The sequence below is a fragment of the Oryctolagus cuniculus genome, chromosome 2, assembly GCF_964237555.1.
Source record: "Oryctolagus cuniculus chromosome 2, mOryCun1.1, whole genome shotgun sequence".
In the NCBI taxonomy this organism is placed as follows: Eukaryota; Metazoa; Chordata; class Mammalia; order Lagomorpha; family Leporidae; genus Oryctolagus; species Oryctolagus cuniculus.
The window spans coordinates 76,259,422-76,285,712 of NC_091433.1; the positions used below are offsets into that span (position 1 = coordinate 76,259,422).

The window sequence follows — 26,291 nt, forward strand, 5'->3', positions numbered from 1 at the left end:
ACTATGTGAATTATGTCAGTCAATGTGCTAATTAATTTAGTAGTCATATGTTTTCTAGTAATCTTCACTCGATGAAAGCAGTAATGTATTAATTTAAAAATCTGATAGTAGCTATGTCTGCTATTGGAACCAATGACAAATTTTTCATTATTTGGGTATTTTGAAGGAAACTGATATATATTCTCCAAAGATAATTATCCTCTGCATGGTGAAATACATATTCTTCTTTGACTTTTCCCTGATAAACTCTACAGTCGCATGGTAGTTGTATCCAAATTCTGTGATATATATATAAAATAATCCCCCATAAATTCAAATTCATGCCCATGACCAGGTATTAAATTAGTAGTCAAGGGTCAACATGACACTATGTCCTGAAAGGTGGTTAAAACACCTATGACAAACACAAGGATGTTACATGATGTTTGAGATAGTTCCAGAGTTACCTCTAAATTCAGAAGAAAAAAAATTAAAAGGAACAATGTTTGTGGCAATTAAATAGTGCTGTATCCTTATGACTTTATCTTGTGCCTTGGTCAAATTAAAGCCTAATACTAACACTACAGAGTCTAATGATGATTAGTAAGGTTGTGGACAGGTAAAAACCTATTGCAGGCTATTGTAGAAATCAACTAAGCAGCCATTTCAAATCCATATGCATTCTTTTGGTTAAAAGCATTCACAAGTATACAGATTATATAGTCTAGGCCAGTCAAAGCTATTCATTCTCTCTTGATGTGTACATGGGTTCCTAACTCCTTACTTTTGATAGACTAAAATTTTTTTCAACCAAAGCCTGTGTAGTATTGGTAATTTGGAAATATAAAACCAACCCACTTCTTATGAATAGTTGAACAATTGAAATATAATCCAAGAAACCTGTTGGTAGATTTGTGAATGTGTATAATACATGTGTATGCATATATGTACATTCAGTTTTGTTTGGGGTATAATTAGATTGGGAATAAAAGATCATTCTAAGTTTCCCATGAAATTCTGAAACTCATACATAATAGAAAAAGATACATTCCTGAAAGCAAAAGCTGGATTGGGTTGGCCCCTGTAGCTCTTTTATAAATTCTTCTTATTTTTTGAAAGACTGAAGATAGTGATTGAGAGAGACTTTAGAGTGTCCGGGGTCTCCACCTTGTTAATACAGACAAATGGATATCAAAATTTCCTGAGAGGTTTTAAAGATAAGATTATTTAATTCTTCTACAAAAAGGGTGACTTGGGAGAAAATCTTATATGTGTCCTCCTAACTATAGGGGAATGACTACCGCCTCCCCTCTTGTGATAATTGAATAGCTAGGTGCATATCAATTGCATATTCATCAGTTTTAATGCATTTTGTGCTGCTATAACAGAGTATCTGGGATAGAGACATTTGTCTCACAGTTCTGAAGACTGGGAAGTACAAGATCACAGGACTCCTGGTGAGGGCTTTCTTGATGTTTTCATGCCATGGTGGAAGGTAGAAGGGCAGGGTACTTACCTGTTCACTTACTAGGAACAGATTTCAGCCATGGATAACTAAGCTGTTCCTGCTATAATTACTTTAGTATATTGTAAAGAGTAGAATGCTCATGACCCAACTACTTCTTAAACATCTCATCTCCTGCAGCAGTTGAGGTGTTGTTTGGGGCACCCACATCCATTTCCCTGGTGACTGGGTTTGAGTAATGGCTCTGCCTCTGACTGTAGCTTCCCACTGTTGCATATACAAAGAAACAGTAAATGATGCCCAAGTATCTGCTTCCTGCCAGCCTTGTGCAAGAACCAACTGGAGCTCCAAGCTCTTGGTATTAGCCTGGCCCAACACTAGCTATTGTGGGAGTGAACCAGAGGTTGGAAGATACCTCTGTCCGTCTCTTTCCTTCTCCAGATACACTGTCAATATTGCTTTAGATATAGACACAAATGAGTATTAACATCTCTCAGTCTTTCAAATTAATAATGACATCAACAGTGGTGCAGTGGAATGCTGGGCTAGGTAAGATGTATAGAGGAGAGGCCAATGTTGCGGTGCAACAGGTAAAGCCGCCATCTACAATGCTGGCATCCCATATGGGTGCCTGTTTGAGTCCTGGCTGTTTACCTTCCAGTCTAACTCTCTGCTAATGGCCTGGGAAAAAACAGCAGAGGATGGCCCAAGTGCCGGGCCCCTGCTACCCATCATTCTGACTTTCAAGTAAATAAATAAATTAACCTTTAAAGACACATTACTAATTCATCTAGATCAGGAAGAGCTCTAGCTTAAGATGAAAGCAAAGAAAAAGGAAAAATTCCAATACTGCACTGTCAGAATCCTATTTAAGGGGGCAGGTGTTGTCACACCACAGTTAAGAAACAGCCTGCAATGTCAGCATCACCTATGGGAGTGCTGAATCAAGTACAGAAGATGGCCCAAGTACTTGTGGGACACTTGGGTGGATTTCCACGTTCCTGGCTTCAGGCTAGCTCAGCTCTGGCCATTGCAGCCATTTGGGGAGTCAATCAGTGGACGGAAAGACTGTTTCTCACTCTCTCTGTGTCACCCTAACTTTCAAATACATACAATAAATCTGAAAAAAAATCCTGTTTTGGAATGTTGATATTTACCTTATTACTTATGAGAAGTATCCAAGTGTTTTAAAGCAGAGCTACTTGATAACCATATGTACTTTTCATTAGACCATTCTGGGTCTGCACAGACGTTGGTTAGCAGAACCCTGTAGGGTTTAGAGAGTCTCACCATAAGCCAGGTGGGAGATGCTAACAGACTGGAATCCCCCGATATTCATGCAGTCAGAAAGACAAAATGCCTTCACAAAATACAGACCAGCTAAAGTCTGATAAGCCTTGGTAGAGATGAGAATGTGCTGGGAGAAGGAAATATCAAGGAGGACTTTTAGATGTTCAAGATAGGGAGAAGTTGGTTGTCATTCTCTGACAGTGAAGCACACAGGAGGAATATGTAATTGTTAAAATATCACAGATTAGGAGAGCTGAAGCTGAGACAGAAGAGAGGGTGATGATGGCAATAGTGGCCGTGAGAGCAGAAATATGGCAAGTTCAGTTTGATTGGCAGCTGACAGGGAATGGGACACTTGAGTGGCAGAGCTTTTGTGTTTCTTCTTGGAACCTTATTCTACTTGAAAGAGTAAATATCCATGCCTCATTCAGAATTTCAAATTTGAGTCACTCTAAATTGAATAGGAACTAGTATAATGAAACTGGTGATGTAGTACTCACACACTTTCTTAAATTATATTTACTTATTTTGAAAGAGTTACAGAGGGGCCGGCGCCATGGCTCACTTGGTTAATCCTCCGCCTGCGGCGCCAGCATCCCGTATGGACACTGGGTTCTAGTCCTGGTTGCTCCTCTTCCAGTCTAGCTCTCTGCTGTGGCCCAGGAAGATAGTGGAGGATGGCCCAAGTGCTTGGGCACCTGCACCCGTGTCGGAGACCAGGAAGTGTCGCTCCCCCATTCGCGGAGGAACAACACAGGACCCTGCGCTGTTCTTTTGTCTGCTCGGCCCTTCCCGGGTTTGCTGCTGGTTCTTCCCGGGTTGGCTGGCAACCCCTCCACCTCTGTGGAGGGGCGGTTCCCCCTGCCACTTTCCCCACTTCCGCGGGGGAGCGGCACACCGCGGGCCAGCTCTCTCGGGGGCTGCACAGGTGTTCCTTCAGATAGATGTTCCTGGTGCATGTTGTCTCTCTCCTCCTTTATAGTCCTCTTCCACCAATCCCAACTCTGCTACCCACACGCTGAGCACGCTGCTCTCCTCCAATCAGGAGCAGGATCAGCTCCTGCAGCTTATTGGTCAAACTGGAGGCAGCTGTGTAGAAGCTGTTTTCTCCTCTCCCAGCGCCATATTGTGGGAGAGCAGATGCATAGAATAAGTCTTAATTCCAGTAACTTAGTCTAGTCCGAGTTGCTCCCCACAAGGAAGAAGTACCTGGCTCCTGGCTTCGGATCGGTGTAGGTCCGGCCGTGGCAGCCATTTGGGGGTGAACCCACGGAAGAAAGACCTTTCCCTCTGTCTCTCTCTCTCTCACTGTCTAACTCTGTCAAATAAAAAAAATTTAAAAAAAATAAAGAGTTACAGAAAGAAGGGGGGGAGGGAGGGAGAGAGAGAGAGAGAAAGAGAGAGGTATACCTTCAATTTGCTTATTCATTCCTCAGATGGCTGCATATTGTTTTGTCAGGCTGAAATCAGGATCAAGGAGCTTCATCCCACGTGGGAGACAGAGGCCCAAAGATTTGGACCATCTTTCATTGCTTTTCCTAGGCCATTAGCAGGGAGCTGGGTTGGTAGTGGAGCAGCCAGGACATCAAATACCACCCATATGGGATGCCGGCTTTGCAGGTTGTGGCTTTACCTGCTACCCCAAAATGCCAGCCCTCACAAAGCACACATCTGATTCATGATGAGCACATTTTTACGATGAAATCTTAATTATAAACAAGTATTTTTATACATATTTTTCTTTTTTACCTTATGAACAATGTGTCTGTCTCTATCAAAATAAGTTCATATCTAGTGTTTCTGTATTTTTAACCATAAATTATGGTGCTGATTTTTACAGACTTTAATGATGAGCCATATTCACTCATGAATATTATGTCTAAAATTTCTTAGAGTTATTGTGTGATTCCTAAGTCAATGGTGACTGGAATTTTATTATTCTATAATGATAAAGGATTTTGCAGTATCTTGGTTTCTGACATATTTTTAAAAATTCTTTCCTATATAAGTCATATAAGTCAAAATTTAAATCAGTTTTGATACACAATCCTGTGAAATATATTTTCCAAGATGAACTAATAAAATGAAATACCAAAGGGGTTCCCCAAGACACCAATTTATAATCTGTCTGTGCAGCACAGGGTTAGCAGATGGAAGCACAGTGTAAAGATGAGTATTTCATTTCTTGTCTTCCTTGCTTCTTGCTTTCAGTAACCTAAAAAATGTATAATTCAAGCAAAGGGAAATGAATACAAATAGATTCAGATATAAAATATATTCAAATGGATATCAGTTTTGCTTCATCTATTAAAGGATACAACAAAATTGCATTTTTCAAGGTCTTATAAGTTCTTGTTCACTGGGAAGTACATAAATTTCTTAGATTCCCAAGAGTACTATTTAGTACATTATTGAAATAGCGTCTTGACACTAGTTAGATAGCTCAGTGCTCAAGCAACCTTAGAAATCTGTATCCCCACATCAATTGAATACTCCTAATAATTTACAGGAGCTTGTAGCATATAAGAGATCCCCGAGGCATGGAATATTTGATATTAAGAGGATTTTACATTCTAATCAAGCAGTATATCTGGATATAGGAAAACGAATAACAGGGTTTGTTTCAGTTGCTTACACTGTGCTGTGTGTCTGTTGGGGGTCGTTGTTACGGATTTAAAAGAGTGAGGATCATCAGTTTGTAAACATTCCAACATGTACTTAATAAGAAGTATGCCAAATATTTTCAAGAATAACTAAACCATGTAAGCCAAATGGACATTATTTTAATGATGAGAATAATATCAATTTGAAGATCAATTAAAATAAGGACGTATAATAAAAGAAATTAGATAAAAATATTAGTAGAATAAGAGAGAAATAGTCTTTTCTAAAAAGTTATTTATTTATTTTAAAGGCAGAGTTACAGAGAAAGAGAGAGAGAGGGAGGGAGGGAACCAGGAGCTTGTTCTGGGTATCCCACCCGGGTAGAAGTGGCATAAGCACTTAGGCCATCTTCTGCTGCTATCCCAGACACATTATTAGGGAGCTGGATTGGAAGTAGAGCAGCCAGGGACTCAAACTGGTGCCCATATGGAAGCTAGCTCTACAGGTGGGGACTTCTTATTCTTGCTGCAAATTACTTTAAAATTTTTATGGGAATTTCAAATTTTATGATAGATATCTTTTGTTGTTTGCTTTGTTTTTAGTGGTATATGTTCACTTGTATTATGAACATCAGTGTGAAAAATCAGTGTGAAAATTGTATTCCTGATCTGTTCCTCAAGCTCAGCTAAGTGCTTGTTGAAAGATCAAATCAACACCATTAATTTTAATTTTACACAATTGAGTCAAAGAGGAAGACAATCTGAAGGGATCACATAAATAAGACCAATGTCTGCTAATAGTAATTGATAGAATTAAAAAGGAGAGAGGACCCTACATGGGAAGCAGGATAAACAGCAAACTCAGAATGGCAAATGCCATAAACAGCACTCTGTTCTCAGAATCAGCCCTTAAGGCATTCAGATCTGGCTAAAAAGCCTATGAGAGTTTCTAGGGCCTGGGAAGCCAAGACACTGTGGCAAAAAAATGACCTAAATGTAATATCTCTGTGAATGAGATCCCAGTGGAAAGAATGGGCCATCAGAGAAGCAGGTGCATTTCTCTGAAAGGAGGAGAGGACTTCCACTTGACTGTGGCCTTGTCTAAATAAGGTTGGAGTTTGTGAACTCAAGAGGCTTCCATAGCCTTGGCAGCTCATGACAAGACCCTCACATGATTACTGACATCATAAATAAGAGTGTCAATTGTTAAATCAACAATCGGAGTCACTGTGTACTTAATCTCCATGTAGGATCTCTGTCCTTAATGTGTCGTACTATGTGAATTAATGGTAAAACTAATACTCAAACAGTACTTTATACTTTGTGTGTCTGTGTGGGTGCAAACTGTTGGAATCTTTACTTAGTATATACTAAGTTGATCTTCTGTATATAAAGATAGTTGAACATGAATCTTAATGAAGAATGGGATGGGAGAGGGAGTAGGAGATGGGATGGTTTGTGGGTGGGAGGGTGGTCACGGGGGGAAAACTGCTATAATCCAAAAGCTGTACTATCAAAATTTATATTTATTTAATAAAAGTTTTCTAAAAAAAGAGGATGACAATCAGCAGGTCTCATTTTGTCCTGAATTTCTTCATGATCCATTTCTGAATGAAGTAAAGCATGCTTTTTAAGACACTCACCATCACACTCAAATGATATTGATGTTTTACAAGAAGAATATGGATGGGTAAATATATTCTATATTTCTATATGCAATAAATAACTTTATGAAGCACAGACAGTATGTGAGCAAGTAAGAAATGCTACCTATGGGAAATATGGATAAAGTTATCCAGCTGAGAAGCAGGAGGGAGGGAATGATCAAGCTGAGGAAGGCTATAAGATCCTATCATCTGCAGTGTTATGCATTAAATATTGTAAAATACCAGTGCCAAATATTTCTCTAGTTTGTATTTTGTTTTTAACATAGCATTCATATGTTTTATGTATAATAAAAATGGAAACAAGTTAGCACATCTTCATTTTTTCCATCTTTTCTTCCTACCCCTCCATGACACCATTTATACACATACACAAACACAGGTGTTAATTAATTCTAATGGACAAATGCAGCCTTGAGGACATAAAAATTAATTTGTGTTAATAAAATGTCATGGTAGGTTGGATCATATTTGTAGTCCTTTTAATAAGAAAGATCTTGTTTAACATTTTGAAGAGACTATGTTATATCCACTTTATAATGGGATGACCACTGGAACAGATTTGTCCATCCACAGGCACAGTGACTATAGTAGTAAAGTAGCTTAGAGTGTTGAATTTTACAAGTCATTGTTCTTATTCTAATGTTTGAATGTAATCATTGCCTCTTAAAAAATGGTTTTGCTAAAATAATTGTCTAATAATTAATTCTTAAGTAAAAAGAGGAATTTTACAGGAATGTATATTGCTCTTTAATATTTAATGAAATTAGGGCCTAAAAAATGTATGTGTTCTGTAAAACTTAATTGCCTCCTGTTCAGTTCTACTGGTTTGCACAATTCTTTTGGTTATCACATATGCTCTAACATCAGTACAACCACAGCATTATCATATTTCTCAGCAGTATCACTATCATTAAATGACACATGACTGTAAATGATTTACAAAAATGGAGGGCAGGGGACCACAGCCAGAAGAAAATTTGTTTAAACTTTCATCAAGGTAAGGTGGCAAAGTTAAAACGGTGTTATCCAATAAGCTATAAATTTAAAAAGTTTTATTTATTTTAGTAAAATAATAGGAATCAGAATAGTTATTTCAAACATTTGCTCATAATATAAAACAGGAAAATACTAATCCATCAGTTTTTAAATTCTGATAATAGGTCAAAAATGATAAAAGTAGCATCAAAGCATGATTGAGATGGAGGGTATAACCAGATGGAGATTTGGGCAGGGAACAATAGAAGCCAGAAAGGTGAATCTTGCATTCAGAACTTTTCCAAATCAGGGGATTTGCCTCTCTGGGGGAAGCAACCAAAAGACTGAGCAGACCTTTGGGAGCCTTGTGGAGTGAGGCAGAGAAGAGCTTCTATTCAAAGCCCATTGAGAGTAGGGACCCCGGTTAACCAGCTGTGCTGTCTATTAACCCCAAAGTACTATGTTCTGAAAGAAAGTGTGAGACAGAAATAAATGTGTCACAACACTTACTACAGTACAGAGATTTCATTCCTTAAAGTAGAGTTACGATGCTCTCTTTGGCAGTACATATACTAAAACTGAGATGACAAAGATGAGATTAGCATGGCCCCTTGTGCAAGGATGACATGCAAATTTGTGTTAGGTTCATAATTTTGAAAAATAGCATTATGCTGGCTCTGTTATGCTAGTTCTCCTAGGTACCTGGAAAAGGCAATTATTTCTAGGGTAGAACAACATCAGATTAAAACTCCAATATTTCATAGGCTTTAAAATACCCAAATATAGTAAGTATCTATGTTTTAAATTATCCTCAGTTAATAAGTTTTACCCTGGGAAAACATAACTGAGATGAATTATTAGTAAATAGAAGAGCAATGGTTTGATACAATGAATATTTCAGGACTTAAACTATAAGAATCTGGAAGAAAAATATGTAATGCTAATCATATTTAAATGACAACAACATATAGTGTTATAGTGTGCACATTGCATTTTGGTCTTATTAAATTTCATATCCCCCCTTGCTTACAAATATTAAAAATATACTTGCAGCCATTTAAGAGGACTTTAGAGTGGTATTATATTATGTTTTGGAATAGAAATAATAAGAAAGCATTTGCAATGAAATCAGGAAATTTTAAAGTGGAATAAAACCAATCCCATTGAGCTGAGTATAAAAGGGATCTCCAGATCTCATATAGTACGGCCAGTAATATGGCTAAGCTAAGACAGAAGACAATCTGGTAACATAGTAAGAGAAAATGATTCCATCATGAAACTAAAAGCCCTTGTATTCAAGATGAGAACTGGAATTCTCAGTTCAGTGACTCAGGGTCACTGCTAGTGTGAACACGTCACTGTCTATCTGGCACGCATAATTCATCCAACATGATTCCTACCTGGTAGGTGATACATTTCAACATGAAAGGCTCTATTGGGCTCAATGAGAGACCCATGTTGATACCTTTGAGTCTATGTGATTTTCCACTTAATGGTTAACATGGAAACCTGATTACTACACGTGAAGTGCAGTTAATTCACTATCTGTGAGAGACCTTTGTTACTGTATTTGAATGTACTGTTTGAGAATTAGGGGATATGTTACTTAGGAAACAGGCTAAGCTGCCGTAGATATAGACACTACAATTAATCTTACTAAGATCTAGTGAAGGATGAAAACATTTGTGATGCTGGAGAAAAGAAAGAAAACTATAGGAAAGTTGTTTGTGGGTGACCTGCTGTAGCAACAAGAAATTTCGGAAGTTCTTGTCATATTAGTCCCAATTTATAAATGAAATAGTAAATAAATTCATGAATGAAGAATGAAAATGCAGATCGCAGAAAAAATGTGATGAAATGTTATGCTAGGAGAGCGTTGGGAGTGAATGGTAGAGGAGAATGACATGTGTCCCAGGACATACTGGTTGCTTCCAAGTTTTTATAATTATGCATACAGCTTCTAAAACATTATTAAGTGTGTTTTTTGTGAACCTATGTTTACCACTCCTTTGAGTAAATACCAGGGGTACAATTGCAGGGTCATATGATAAGAGCATGTTTTCTTTTATAAGAAGTTGCCAAACCATTTCCCTAAGTGGATGAGCCATCTGGTGTTCCTGGCTGCAGTGAAAGAGAGTTCCTGTTCCTCCACATCCTCATCAATATCTGTTGTTGTCTGAATTTTATTTTCATCACTGTTTTATTTCCATTGCTGTTAATTTTTGTATTAATCGTCAAATGAATGCCTTCAAATCATCCCCTGCCTCCTTTCTTGAGCTACTGTCTTTATATATATGTATTATGTATTATATATAATTATATATGAATATTTTAATAATATATAAGTATTGTAGAGATATACATACATACATGTATACATATACATATGTGATATATAATAAAATAATAATCATATAATTATATATAATATATAAATTATATATTGCACATTATAATAGGTTATAATATATTTATATATTTTGTTTATATGTAACATTTATTTATATAGTATATATATATAAAACTTCCTTCTTGTGAGTTCTTGGATATATATATATGTATATATATTCATACATGTGTATATATATATAAAACTATATTTGAAGGGGTAAAGATTGCAGAGTAAAGAAATAATGCTAAATTAGTGATTATATGAGAAACCTCATTAGCTGATAAGTTATACTAGCTGAAAAATATACTGTTTCCACATGTATACATTTGCTATATTGTCTTCTGTTTTATTAACATAAAATAGTCTGAATATTGTATCCTCATGAAAATCAGAATACTTCAAAAATTGCTATGATGTTTAGAAGTTTAGACTTAACATTTATATGATAATTAGACCTGTAGATTTAGTTAAACAGTACCATTTGTTAGCCTGTTGTACATATCAGTTGAGATAAGTTTAGTAGATGATAAACTACTGAAGGAGAATAAAATAGTGTAAAACTGCTATGAGAGGTATCTAATAAAAATAAGATAATTGTGTCATTTCTTCTATCCAAACTCAATTTAGAATACTAATAGTGTAATAAAAATCGCTAGTATGTAAAAAGCATAAAAATATAAGCAGTAAATTTCAGTGAAGAATATTAACATTCATTAATGAGCTAATAAAATCCAACCAAAGTACTGCAATACCTCAACATTTGCTTTAAAGATTTTCTGTCAGCAGCTTTCCGCTTTTCCTTATTAATAAAATGCAAAAGTGTCAGTCCAGTGGATATTCACACAATTTCATGGAGAAAGGTTTTAGAGTTAATTGTTAGTAAGTTTATACCTTGTTATGTCAATTATTCACAGAAACGGAAAGAAACGGGGTGAACTTGGAAGGGAGGAAATACTAGGTGACGTAGAATAAGTAGAGTATATGCAAAACACAAATCAGGGGAAGAGCCCTTACAATCAGAAGCCGTTCCTGAGAATTTCTCTCTAAAATATAAGGTGTGGTATATGGTTCCTGGTAGGGTTATAACCTGCTGGTGTATCTTTTGAAAAGCACAATTAGGGGAGTATGATACTTTAATACAGGATATATGAGTTTCTGTCTTTTTCTGGAAGTGCATAGAGGAGTCTGAGGACTGATTTCCCATGATGATGAAGCACAAAGCAAAAATGTATGAATGCAGGTGTTAGAGTCGACTGCCCGAAAAACGTCACCAAGAGACATCTCTTATGCAAACAGCAAGGGGAAGCTTTATTGATTATCCATCATGCTGGGCCTGTCTGATCATACATGAACAGAGCAGCCCCGAATAACCAAAGGTTAGGGTTTATAAAGGCAAAAACCGCAAAACCGGGAAGGGGAAGAGAATACACGGTTGTTAAGTGGTTGCTAAAGTCTTACAATCAGCAATTATGATCTTAAGACATAGACAAATTATATCTTTATTATTAGCCCAGGTAACCCAGGTGCAACCTTTTTACTTTTAAGCTTGAGCAATCATGCTAGGGGGTTTTTGTGCGTTGCCAAGGGTGATGTAGTGCACTGCTATTGTCCGACTATTTGAGATCATAGTTTCAGACCAGAGTCTCACGGTGGGGGGGGCGGGTGCTTTCCCAGAATGCAGTCTCAAGTGCTCCAAAATGGAGTCCCTACTGTCAAGGTGCTACTTCACTCTGTCTTATTTTCACGGCTGCACCAGGAAGGTTTAAACCTGTAAGCTTAAGCTTAACTTTTTACACCCGCACATATACAATTTTAACTCTTCACAGGAATGAAAAGAAACTGGATTTTGCTTGTTATTTGATCATTTAAACATACAAGACTGTATCAGCTAATTTAACTGGTTACAGTCCATTATTTCTAAGTGTGGAGTTAGTAACAACCTCATCCAATTGTTTGCAGGCGTTGGTGTATTTGCGTCCATGACAGGGTCTGTGAAGAGTTTGAAACACAAAGATATTCGCTAAGTGTTGCAAAGAAAAAAAAAAAATTAAAAGAGAGGTGAGGAGGAAGGGAGGGAGAGAGGGAGGGAGGGAGAAAAAAGGAAGAAAGGAACGGAGGGAGGGAGGGAGGGAGAGAAAGAAAGAGAGAAAGAAAGAAAGAGAAAGAGAAAGAGAAAGAGAAAGAGAAAGAGAAAGAGAAAGAGAAAGAGAAAGAGAAAGAGAAAGAGAAAGAGAAAGAAATAGATAGATCCTGGAAGTCAAGTAGAAATTTTTATTTGGATTGGATTGGAAGTTTTTATTATTTATTTATTTATTAGAGAAAGAGACAAGAGAGGAATAGGGAGAAAGAGATAGGAAGAGACAGGAAGGGAGAGAGGAAAACCTGGCAGCTGCTTGTTCCCTCCCTACATAGTCCCAACAGCCGGAATTCAGCCAGGAATTTCATTAGGGTCTTTTACATGCATCTTCGGCTGCTATCTTCTGCTGCCTTCCCAAGCACATTAGTAGGAAGCTGGATTGGAAGCAGAGTAGCCAAGTGTTGAACCAATGCTCCTAAATGGAATGGTAAAATCACAAGCAGCAGCTTAACCTGCTGTGCCATAGTGCTAGTCCTTGAGATATGACATCTTAATTTCTAGGTTAAATGCCTGTTTCTAGCACAAAGTTGTCTTGGAAATAGAAGTTAACCAATGAAGACAAAATAATTATAATACTGCAAAGCAAAAATGGATATTTACTCCAAATACATTATGATTTTTTTATTTTAATAACATTACTTTATTAAAGTGTATCATTTATGGAGATGTTAGTTGGTGTTCCAATTGCAATAGAACAGAATTTTTTTATTTGATAGGTAGAGTTATAGACAGTGAGAGAGAGAGAAAGAGAGAAAGGTCTTCCTTCCGTTGGTTCACTCCCCAAATGGCTGCTACCGCCGGCACTGTGCCGATGCGAAGCTAGGAGCCAGATGCTTCTTCCTGGTGTCCCATGCGGGTACAGGGGCCCAAGCACTTGGGCCATTCTTCACTGCCCTCCTGGGCCACAGCAGAGAGCTGAACTGGAAGAGGAGCAACTGGGATTAGAACTTAGCTTCCATATGGGTTGCTGGCGCCACAGGCCCCCTAGAACAGACTTTTTATTAAAAAAATTCTTTATAATATTTGCTTCTATTTTTAGTAGTTACAATTTTATAATAGGGTTTTGTTTTAATTTTTTAAAGATTTGTATATTTATTTGAAACGCAGAGTTATATAGAGAGATAAAGGAGGGGAGGATCTTCTATCCACTGGTTCAATCCCCAAATGGCCACAGTGACCAAAGCTGGGCTAATCTGATTCCAGGAGCAAAGAGCCTCCCCTGCATCTGCCACATGGGTGCAGGGGCCCAAGCACTTGGGCCCTCTACCCTCCCAGGCATATTAACAGGGAGCTGGTTTAGAACCAGCTGTCAGGATTCAAACCAGTACCCGTATGGGATGCTGGCATGCAGGTCACTATGCCACAGAACCAAACTCAGTATTTTATACTTTAATAGTTGCCATTTTTAATTACTTTGGCAATTACTTACCAGTTCCTTTAATTGCACCCTTTAAATATTTTACTCTGAATTAGAAAACATGCCATTAATTTAAGAGGATATTATTTAGATAATAACATGCATGGATTAAGAAAGAAAATACAACCATGCATTTTTCACTAGAATCAAAATAAATGGAATTCTTCTGTTTTTTAATATCACAATATTCAGTATAATTTTGTTCAGACCTAGAGCTGTGATTTGGAATATTCTGTTATGTAAAACAACAACAGTAATGAAGTAATAAGTTCAATGTAATGTTATATTGCACAGGAGGAAAATGTATCTGAATTCCTAACTCTTCTGGCATTCAACATAGATTGTCAGCTTCTTTGGCTAGAAAGAGGCCCAAAGAATAGCTTTAATTACAGCATATTTGACCTTTTCAAATTCATCTCACACATTCTGGAATGATGCACTTACAAGATTAGAGCAGTGTGTGACTTTTAAAAAAAAGTTTTATTAATCAAACAGATTTCATAGATATGATTCTAAAAAGATAACTATACTTTTTTCCCTTTCTGCATCAGTCCCCTCTACTTCTTTCCTTTCTTTTTTGCTTTAATTTTTCCAATAACATAATTTTGCATTTCATATACAGTTTTAAGAGCATAATTATACTTCCTACCCTATTCTCCCTTTCTTACTCTCATTCTCTTTCCTCATTACTTTTCTTTTAATTTCCACAATGACATGCTTTCAAATTTCTTTATAAGTACAAGCTTAATCCTCCACTAAATAAAGAGTTGAACAAACAGTAATTATAAACACACCTGTTACTCAAGAGACTAGATAAAGGATATAAATAATAATCAAATCTCAAAGTGTCAATTTCACTCATAGGCATTACATTTGTTTTTGTACTATGTATATTAGTTACTACAAATCAGGGAAACTTATGACATTTGTCTTTTGGGTCTGACTTATTTCACTAAGAATAATGGTCTCCAGTTGCATCTATTTTGTTGCGAAAGACAGGATTTCACTTTTTATGCTGAGTAGTATCTATCATGTATATATACCACATTTTATCCAGTCAACAGTTGATGGACAGCAAACTTGATTCCATATCTTAGATATTGTGAGTTAAGCTGCTATAAACATAGAGGGACAAATAACTCTCTCATGTGCTTATTTCATTTCCTTTGGATGAATTCTTAGGAGTAGGATAGCTGAATCATATGGTAGACCTGTTTTCAGATTTCTGAGGAATTTTTTTACTGTATTCCATAATGATTGTACTAGTTTATATACCAACCAACAGTGCATTAGGATGCCTGTTTCCCCATACCCTCTCCAGCCGTTTGCTAATTTAATTTTTGGATAATTGCCATTCTAACAAGGGTGAAATAAAACTTTTTTGTGGTTTTTATTTGTGTTTCCCTGAAGGCTAGTGATCTTGGGCATCTTTTCTTAAGTCTTTTTGTCATTTGCACTTAATCCTTGAAAAATGCCTGTTCATATTCTTAGCCCATTTCTTAACTATATTGCTTGTTTTGTTGTTATTGAGTTTCCTGAGCTCCTTTTATATTCTGAATATTAATCCTTAATCAGATATATAATTTGCAAATATTTTCTTTCATTCTGCCCATTGCCTTTTCTACTTTGTTGAATGTTTTGATTGCTGTGCAGAAGATTCTTAGCTTGATGTAGTCCCGTTTGCCAAATGGTTTGCCTTGATTACTTCTGCTTCTGGGGATTTTTCCAAGAAGTCTTTTCCTGTACCAATGTCTTGCAGTGTTTCCCCTAAGTTTTCCTCTTGTTATTTGATGGATTCAGGGCTTAGATTTAGTTCACTTATTGATTATAAGTTTAGTTTTGTAAAGTATATAGTGTGTAGGGGAATTATTTCATACTTCTGCACAAGTAGATCCAAATTTCCCAACATCCTTTGTTGAAGAGACTGTCCTTTCAACAGGGAGTTATTTGAGCTTATTTGTCAAAAATTAGTTGGTTGTAGGTGTGTTCATTAATTTCTGAGGTCTCTAGTCTGTTCCACTGATGTGCTTGTCTCCCTAATGAATATATATGCAGGAATCAACAAAATACTAGCTAATTGAATTTAGTAACATAAAAAGATCATTCACCTGCACCATTGAGTGACTTTAAGTATTTTTTGAATTGTGTCATTGGTGGTTAGAATCATAAGATTAAATAAAAATATTTTGTCAAGGATAAGTAATTGATTTTCAGTATGAATCATAATCTTAGAGTAAATTAAGCATTTTAGATTCTGAATATAGTTACAAAGTTCTTTGGAGAAGAATGTCTACTATATATATAATTTAGAGAATATTTTTTATTTTAAATGAATATATTTTAATTTTTCATGTAGTACAACCTAGTATGATGAATCTTTTCATTACTGAAATTAAATCATGCATCTCTATATAAAGTAAAATTATGCCTAAACATTGAAAGAGACTTATGATGAATTTTATTGAAAAATGTACTTCCAATAGGAATCAAATATATTTAAGAATCAATTTCTATAATTTCTGCGTGTACGCTTGAAGTAAATACTTATGTGGTGTGTGTGTGTGTGTGTGTGTGTGTGTGTATTTATGTGTGAATCATCTACAGATTTAGGAATTCATAGACCAAAAATCATCTTAGTCATCACCATTAAATATGTGAGACTTAAAAAATTATTCAGATATTTGTATGTTCACATGTACAGAAGGTAGATCAGATATGACAATCTTGCAAATCAATGAAGATTTGTTTATTTCATGTGTTCATGTGTTTATCAAAGCATCTTTGATATTCGGGTTTTTTTAAAGGTTTATTCCTTTATTTGAGATGCAGAGTTTCAGAAAGAGAGTTATGTCTTTCCATCTGCTGGTTCACTCCCCAAATGGCTGCAACAATTGGAGCTGAGCCGATCTAAAGCCAGGAGCTGGGAACTTCTTTCAGGTCTTCTATGAACATGCAGAGGCCCAAACACTTCAGCCATCCTCCACTGCTTTCCCCAGTGCATTAGCAGGAAGTTGGATTGGAAGTGGGAAGTTGGGACTCGAACTGGTGCACATATGGGGTGCTGGCACCACAGGCAGAGGCTTAACCTACTACAACACAGCACTTATTCTAGTAATTCAGTTTTGAGAATTAAAATTGGTTTGTTTATTTAGAGAATATTAAATTATGTTGTTGAAAGTCACTGCTCCCAGAGCTAGAAGGATTCTATCAACTGAAAGACATTATTTCTTTCAACAAGGAATTTCTTATTTCATGTGCAATGTACTGCATACACATATACAAGTGCCTCACACAGATTAACTCCTATAAATAAGAAAGTCTTTAAAGAGATTTTCATATAATCCATTTTTACTTCTGATGATATATACAAAGAGCAGTCAACTCTAGTCATCTGTGAATTTTTACCAAATATTGTCACTAATTTCCATGTGGTTGAAACACTAGTACAAACTTAACATTATTTTATTTTTGCTAAAGACAATTAATTAAGTTTTTAATCAGTATTATTTTCAAATTATAGATACTTTCTTGTTTAACATTTATTCTAAGGTTGATAGTGGGGAATCAGTACTATTTTAATGACATTATCTCATATGTGTAATCTGTTAATAAAATTAAAGAACTTCTGTTTAAACTGTTAGTGACAGCAGATGGAAGAGAAAGTGTTTTTATTCTTAATTATCTTTTTTTTTTTTTTTTTTTTTTTTTTTTTTTTTTTTTTTTTTAAAATGCTTTTTATTTTTTTATGTATTGATTGATTTCCCCCAAAGAAAACTTTTATTTAAGGAATACAGACTTCATGCATTTCATAAGTACAACTTTTGGAATATAGTGATTCTGCCTGCCCTCTCACCCACTCTCCCACCCCTCCTCATCCTCCCTCTCTCATTCCCAGTCTCATTCTTCACTAAGACCCATTTTCAATTAAATTTATGCACAGGAGACCAACTCTATACTAAGTAAAGAGGTCAACAATTTGCATAGAAAACAAACAACAAACAAATAAAGCCTGTTCCTCAACAGTTGAGACAAGGGCTGTTGAAAGTCTTTGCATCTTGAAATTAATTTTACTTTAAAAAAAAAAAACTTAATTAACTTTATGGCCGGCACCGCGGCTCACTAGACTAATCCTCCGCTTGCGGCACCAGCACTCCAGGTTCTAGTCCCGGTTGGGGTGCCGGATTCTGTCCTGGTTGCCCCTCTTCCAGTCCAGCTCTCCTCTGTGGCCCCGGGCAGGCAGTAGAGGATGGCCCAAGTCTTTGGGCCCTGAACCTACAGGAGGAAGCACCTGACTCCTGGCTCCTGACTTCGCATCGGCGCAGTGCGCCGGCTATAGAAGCCATTTGTGGGGTGAACCAACGGAAAAGGAAGACCTTTCTCTCTGTCTCTCTCTCTCTCTAACTCTGCCTGTCAAACAAATATTTTTTAAATTTAAAACTTAATTAACTTTAAAAAAGCACCTGAGAATGATACATCTTTTGTGAGCACTTAGACGTAATTATAATACAATTCATTGAGGATGGAGGTCGTGCATGGGAAGTTAGTGCACAGTGACTCTTGTTGTTCATTTAACAATTAACACTGTTATGTATGATGTCATTGATCACCTGAGGCTCTTGACATGAGCTGCCTAGGCTATAGAAGACTTTTGAATCCACAAACCCCATCAATATTTAGACAAGGTCATATGCAAAGTGAAAGGTCTCTCCTCCCTTCAAAGAAAAGTAGCTTCTTTGTTGACCATTCTTTCCACTGGGGTCTCATCCACCGAGGTCTTTCATGTAGGACATTTTTTGGCACAATGTCTTGGCTTGCTCTCGTGAGCTTTTCAGCCAGACCAGAATGCCTTTAAAGCAGAATCTGAGGTCAGACTGCTACTTAAAGCAATTGTCATTCCATGAGTCTGATGTGTGGACTGCTTCCCAAGTTGGAGCATTCACTCCTTTTTAATTCTATCTACATCACTTTAACACTTTAGATGATATTTTTTCCCACCCAGCTTAAGGGGAGTTGGGGTCCTTTGACAAATTTTTAAACTGTACCCTTAGAAGTAAGCCTGTGGGAATGTAAGAAGAACTATACAGCTTTACAGTTACAAAGTTCATGCACTTCATAATTACAACTTTAGGAACATGGTGATTCTTCCCACTGTGCCCACCCTTCTACCCATACTCCCAGCCCCTCTTTCTCCTCCCTCTCTTATTCCCACTCTTATTTTTTACTGAGATGTATTTTCAATTGACTTTACACATATATTTAACTCTATGGTAAGTAAAGAGTTCAACACTTTCAGCAATGGACAGATCAACCAGACAGAAAATCAGCAAGGAAACAACAGAGTTAACCGACACTATAGAACAAATGGACCTAAAATGCAATTGAAGACAGTTATAACTGAGCTATTGTCTAGTAAAACAGTATTTTATCTATTTCTATAATAAGACTTAAAGATATTACTTCATAAACCATTTTAATATATTTCAATATGTATGGGAGCAGGTGTAAATTTTATTATAGATATCAATTTGTTCTAAAGTACCTCTTTAAAGTTCAGTGACCAAGATATTTATTTTAATGGAGAATTTCATCTAGGTATCATTCAGAAGTTGTAAAAATCCATGAAATATAAAATATTATTTACTTTTTATAAAGTCAGTTTGACTATTACTTCACCATCAGTAATCAACAAGTGGGTCTTGGAATTCTTGAAAAATCTTAAGAGGATGCACTATTTTGTGGTTTGCAGTAAGAGATTTTGCAAAGCTTATCGTTAGGAATTAATTTTAAGCATTGATACAATAACACTTATTTAAATTTTCTTTTTTTGTGTATGTTCTTTTTTTCTTTTCAACTTTTATTTAATAAGTGTAAATTTCCAAAGTACAACTTTTGATTTATAACAGCTTTTCCCCCAACAACCTCCCTCACTCCCACAACCATCCCATCTCCCAAACCCTCTCCCATCCCATTCTTCATCATGATTCATTTTCAATTATCTTTATATACAGAAGATCAACTTAGTATATACTAAGTAAAGATTTCAACAGACTGCACCCACAAAGACATACAAAGTATAGATTACTGTTTGAGTAGTAGTTTTACCGTTAATTCTCATAGTACAACACACTAAGGGCAGAGGTCCTACATGGGGAGCAGGTGCACAGTGGCTCCAGTAGTTGATTTAACAATTGACACTCTTACTTATGATGTCAGTAATCACCCGAGGCTCTTGTCATGAACTACCACGGCTATGGAAGCCTTTTGAGTTTACCAACTCTGATCTTATTTAGACAAGGCCATATTCAAATGGAAGTTCTCTCCTCCCTTCAGAGAAAGGTGCCTCCTTCTTGGATGGCCCGTTCTTTCTGCTGGGATCTCACTGACAGAGATATTTCATTTAGGTCATTTTTTTCCCACAGTGTCTTGGCTTTCCATGCCTGTGAATCTCTCATGGGCTTTTTAGCCAGATCTGAATGCTTTAAAGGCTGATTCTGAGGCCAGAGTGCTATTTAGGACTTTTGCCATTTTGTGAGTGTACTGTGTATCATGCTTCCCATGTAGGATCATTCTCTCCTTTTTAATTCTATCAATTATTATTTTCAGACACTAGTCTTATTTATGTGATCCCTTTGACACTTGATCCTATCTTTTTGATCAATTATGAGCTTAAACTGATCACTTTAACAAGTAAGATGGCATTGGTACATGCCACCTTGATGGGATTGAATTGGAATCCCCTGGCACATTTCTAGCTCTACCATTAGGGTAGAGTGAGCATGTGCTGAACTGTACATCTCCTTCCTCTTCTATATTCCCACTCTTGTATTTAACAGGGATCACTTTTCAGTTAAATTTAAATGCCTAAGAATAATTGTGTGTTAATTACAGAGTTCAACCAATGGTATTAAGAACAAAAATACACTAAAAGGAATAAAATAGTAAGTTGTTCCTCAATAATCAGGACAAGGGCTGATCAAGTCATTGTTTCTCATAGTGTCCATTTCACTTCAACAGGTTTCCTTTTAAGTGCTCAGTTAGTTGTCACTGATCAGGGAGAACATATGATATTTATCCCTTTGGAACTGGCTTATTTCACTCAGCATGATGTTTTTCAGATTCCTCCATTTTGTTGCAAATAACCGGATTTCATTTTTTTTACTGCTGTATAGTATTCTATAGAGTACATATCCCATAATTTCTTTATCTAGTCTTCTGTTGATGGGCATTTAGGTTGATTCCAGGTCGTAGCTATTGTGAGTTGAGCTGCAATAAACATTGAGATGCAGACAGCTCTTTTATTTGCCAATTTAATTTCCTCTGGGTAAATTCCAAGGAGTGGGATGCCGGGTTGTATGGTAGAGCTATATTCAGGTTTCTGAGCAATCTCCAAACTAACTTCCACAGTGGCTTTATCAGTTTACATTCCCACCAACAGTAGGTTAGTGTTTCTTTTTCCCCAGATCCTCAGCAGCATCTGTGGTTAGTTCATTTTTGTATGTGTGCCATTCTAACCAGGGTGAGGTGAAACCTCATTGTGGTTTTGATTTGCATTTCCCTGATGGCTAGTGATCCTGAACATTTTTTCATGTGTCTGTTGGCCATTTGGATTTCCTCATTTGAAGTATGTCTGTTTAGGTCATTGGTCCATCTCTTAAGTGGGTTGTTGGTTTTGTTGTTTTGGAGTTTCTTGATCTCTTTGTAGATTTTGGTTATTAATCCTTTGTTGGTTGCATAATTTGCAAATATTTTTTCCCATTCTGTCGATTGCCTCTTCACTTTCCTGACTGTTTCTTTTGCAATACAGAAACTTCTCAATTTGATGCAATCCCAAATGTTAATTTTGGCTTTGACTGCCTGTACCTCCTGGGTCTTTTCCAAGAAATTTTTGTCTGTGCCTATATCTTGCACATTTTCTCCAATGTTCTCTAAAAATTTGACGGTGTTGGGTCATAGATTTAGGTCTTTAATCCATGTTGAGTGGATTTTTGTGTAGGGTGTAAGGTAGGCGTCTTTTTCATGCTTCTGCACATGGAGATCCAGTTTTCCTAGCACCAATTCTTGAATAGACTGTCTTTGTTCCAGGAATTGGTTTTAGATCCTTGATTAAATATAAGTTGGTTGTAGATTTACAGTGGCAAACAGCAATTTTTATAACGTACAGAAACAGTGTTTGTTTTCAAACCATTACCTATATACATTTGTATAGTGGAATATTTTCATTTATATAGAAACAATATTTATATATTGATATATCCCTTTTCTTAGTTCAATAGGGCAGTACAGTGTCCCTGAGAGACCAGTATGAGGGGAGAAGAGCCTTCTATTATGGAGAAATATGCACTGTTGCATTCTGTTACATCCCCATTAGATTTCCTTATGGTCTAGTGACAGCCCAGTAGATGGCTCAGAAAATTGTCATGGAACAATTTTGGGTATTCTATGTTCAGGCTAGATTTTACAGTACATTTATAGGATTATTATAGGTTAAGGTATAAATATCAGGACTTATTCTTATCAATTTATCCTCTATATAAATTCAGAAACAGTGATACTTTTGGTCTGTGACAGGAATAATGAGAGGATTAATTTCTTTATTTGGTTTTAATACTTTCAAAAACCACAATCAAGCAGCTTTATTGAAAGAAAATATTAGAAAATATTCATAATTTTCCAGAATTTTAAAAAGTTTAATGGGACTTCTACCCACAATAAAGCTGCATAAAGCAACTGAATCTCACTTTGTTTGCTTATAGTTGGGACTATTTAAAATTAATATAAGACCTCTGACCAAATGCTGAAAATACTGAATTATAATAACTTGCAAGGCAAATTTCTTATTTGTAAACATGTTTTGTGAGAAAAGCCTTACAAATATAGTAGAAAATAATAAAATTTTGTTATTTTTACAGCTTTACAGTAAATAAATCACCAAATCTTTAGATATTGCTTATGATTTCAAAGACCTGTGGGCATTTCTGATTTTTTTGAATGCTGATATATTTGTACATTGTTTTTTAATTTTGACATGACCATGATGTTCATTTCAACACTGGTAAATGTAGCTACCTAAGAAGTGGACCTGTTTATTTGTGTAGAATCATCATAATAGCAATTATTGTATGATGTTTTTTCTGTTGCTTCAGTTAATGTGTGGAGGATTAAACACCATTAAATGGACATTAAACTAGTTATTTTTTTCATTTAATAACTCACTCATATTTAATAAATATTAACTTATTTTAAAATTATATAGCTGAAGACAAATTTGTGGTCAATTACTTTTAAGTGATATGGTAATCATTATAGGATATGTTGAATAACTGATTAGCAAAGGGATTCTCATTTGAGGGAGTCTATTTAGGAAACATAGACTCCATTGAGACACTCCACCCAGAGATTATGTTAACTTGTATATGTCATCAATATACCCGGATACTGCATCTTGTTTTCACTATCCTATGGGACTAATATATGTGTGGCTGTTGCCAGCAAAATAACATACAACTCACAGGTGTTTAATTAACATCTTTAATAATATAGTAATATTGCTAAAAGTAGTATGCATGAACATATGCTAATAACTGTTTTTCAACCCTGCAAATCTTTCACCATTATGTGATGCTAAGTACACTAAATGAGTTCAGTATAATGACAATCAACAAATAGTCTGCTTTTTGAGCCATTTAGTACTTTGGGAAAATAATATTTATTTGCTTTACTTTATGTTATATTTTTAAAGAAAAGGCTATTTACTGGCTGGCACCGCAGCTCACTAGGCTAATCCTCCGCCTTGCGGCGCTGGCACACCAGGTTCTAGTCCCGGTTGGGGCGCCGGATTCTGTCCTAGTTGCCCCTCTTCCAGGCCAGCTCTCTGCTGTGGCCAGGGAGTGCAGTGGAGGATGGCCCAGGTGCTTGGGCCCTGCACCCCATGGGAGACCAGGAGAAGTACCTGGCTCCTGCCATCGCGGATCAGCGCGGTGCGCTGGCCGCAGTATGCCGGCCGTGGCAGCCATTGGAGGGTGAACCAATGGCAAAGGAAGAGCTTTCTCTCTGTCTCTCTCTCTCACTGTCTACTCTGCCTGTCAAAAAAAAGGCAATTTACTAAAGACTTTGAGTTTTTAAAGGTAATAGATATTCATTAAATTAGTATTAGTGTTTTTGTTTTAAAATCTTTAAAAATAATTGAAATATCCTTAAATCTGTATGATGGAAAATGATATTTTCCCAAATTATTCAAATAAATAAAGCTGATTTTTTGAAGGCTCTCCATCAGTTATCCTGGGATTGTTTCTCTTATTGGAATTGAGGAAATTATTAATTCACCTAAGACAAAGATAATTAAAGATCTAATAAGTGAGTAAAATTTTAAGACCTCTTGTGACTTCCCCATGAAACTATCAGAATACCTCAGCACACTGGCTATTTCAATGGAGAGCCAGAGAAAACCCAACCTTTTCTCAGTGTACCTGTGAGGTGACTTTCCTTTGAGCTCTTTCAAAGAAAATGCTTTTATCCCTGGAAATTTTCATTCCCACCATTACACGTTCATCTCTCCTCTGCCTCAGAATGGTTCACAATTTAATTACTGACTATTCTTAATCATCATATGTTTTGTCTTAACTATGTATTCTGAGTTGCATTCATAAATAAAATAAACTAAATATATTAGAAGTATTTTCCTAAAAATGATTTTCTAAGTGACTCAAAAACAAACAAAACAATAAAAATAAGGCCAAGTGCATTGGTTCTGGATTCATATTAATTCTTGCTCTGACACCTTTAGATATAACTTTTGGCATGTTTCATAACAATTATAATAGTTCCTTCATCATTTTAAAAAATGATTTATTTATTTGAAAGAGTTATAAAAAAAGGAGGAGAGATGGAGAGAGAGAGAAAGATATCTTCCATCTGCTGGTTAACTCTCCAATGGCCAAAACAGCCAGAACTGGGTGAGGCTGAAGCCAGGAGCCAGGAGCTTCATCCAGATCTCACATATGGGTGCAGGGGCCCAAGCACTTGTGTCATTCCTGCTGCTTTCCCAGCAGCACTAGCAGGGAGCTGGATCAGAAGTGAAGCAGTTTGGTCTGAAACTGGCACACATACAGCATGCTGGCATCCATCACAGGCAGCACCTTTACCGCCCGCTACACCATAGTGCAGGCCCTGTTCCTTCTTCATTAAAATAAAATTAGCAACTGTATAAACCTTACAGAGGCAAATAAAGTTATATACCTTAATTCCTTCAACGTGTATTCAGTAAACACCTACTCTATTCCATCAGCTTTGCTAGACACTGGAGATTATAAACTAGTCAGAAAAAGGCAGAGTCAATTCAAGGAGACAATCATTCAGGAAATAATCACACAAATGTAGTTATGAGAAATGCAATGAAGGAAAGATTTTCTGATGTTTTCGTTGCATGTGTGAGAGAAATTTGAGAGAACAAGAATGTCACTTAGAAATACGCTGAATAAGTGATGTTTAAGCTCAGATCTGAAGAGTGGATAAATGTTAAATATGAAAATGCAAGAAAGCAGGGCATCACAGCCAAATGGAGTAGCAAGATCTATTTGATTGAATTAGGAAAGCAGTGGTTGGGGGAGAAAGTAAAATTTGAAGTCCAGTACCCTCAGCTGTAGTACCTGTACAATATTCTGCACACCAGTGGTTCTCAAGCAGGGAGGTTTTTGCTCATCAGGGAACTTGGGGCAGTGCCTGGAGACGTGTTTTGATTGTGACAGCCAGCTGCTTATGTATTTCTGGCATTTAGTGGGTATATCCCAAGTGTTTCACCAAACAGCCTAAAAAGTATGACAACCATCCACAACAAAAATCATCCAATTCAACGGAATATGAGCACTGATTTTGAGAAACATTGTTGTGTAGATTGTGCAAAGTAATAGATTTCAAAAGTCATCAAAATGAGCTTTCTCTATCCCTAACAAAGATGGAGGGTTGGGGAGAGCAGTGGTCTTGACTCAGCTGAATGACTATTCCAAAGGATCACTGTGGGGCAGACATTTGTTACAGCGGTCAAGATGCTTTTATCCCATTCCTATAAAGTCCGTTCTGGGAGGCAGCAGGTGATGGGTACTTGAGTCTCTGCCATACCTATGGAGACCTGGATTGGGTTCTGGGATTCTGGCTTCAGTCTGGCCCAGCTCAAGCTCTTGTGGACATTGCAGGGAAAGAACCAATAGATGGAAGATGGATCTCCCTCCCTCCCTCCCTCCCTTCTTTCCTTTCTCTCTCTCTCTCTTTCTTTCTCTCTTTCTCTCTTCTTCTTCTTCCTCCTCCTCCTCTTCTTTCCTCTCCTCTCCTCTCCTCCCCTCCTCTTCCCTCCCCTCCCCTCTCCTCTCCTCT

General features: G+C 36.6%; 1 protein-coding gene and 1 non-coding gene across 4 annotated transcripts in view; both read left to right on the plus strand.

Annotated features, from left to right (window-relative positions):
* The window catches only part of SGCZ (sarcoglycan zeta), a 1,210,308-nt gene that overhangs the window by 802,945 nt on the left and 381,072 nt on the right, over positions 1-26,291 (plus strand). The window lies entirely within an intron of this gene.
* LOC127487311 (U6 spliceosomal RNA) lies at positions 8,530-8,635 on the plus strand. Its single transcript, XR_007914074.1, has one exon. It is a non-coding gene; the product is annotated as a U6 spliceosomal RNA (small nuclear RNA).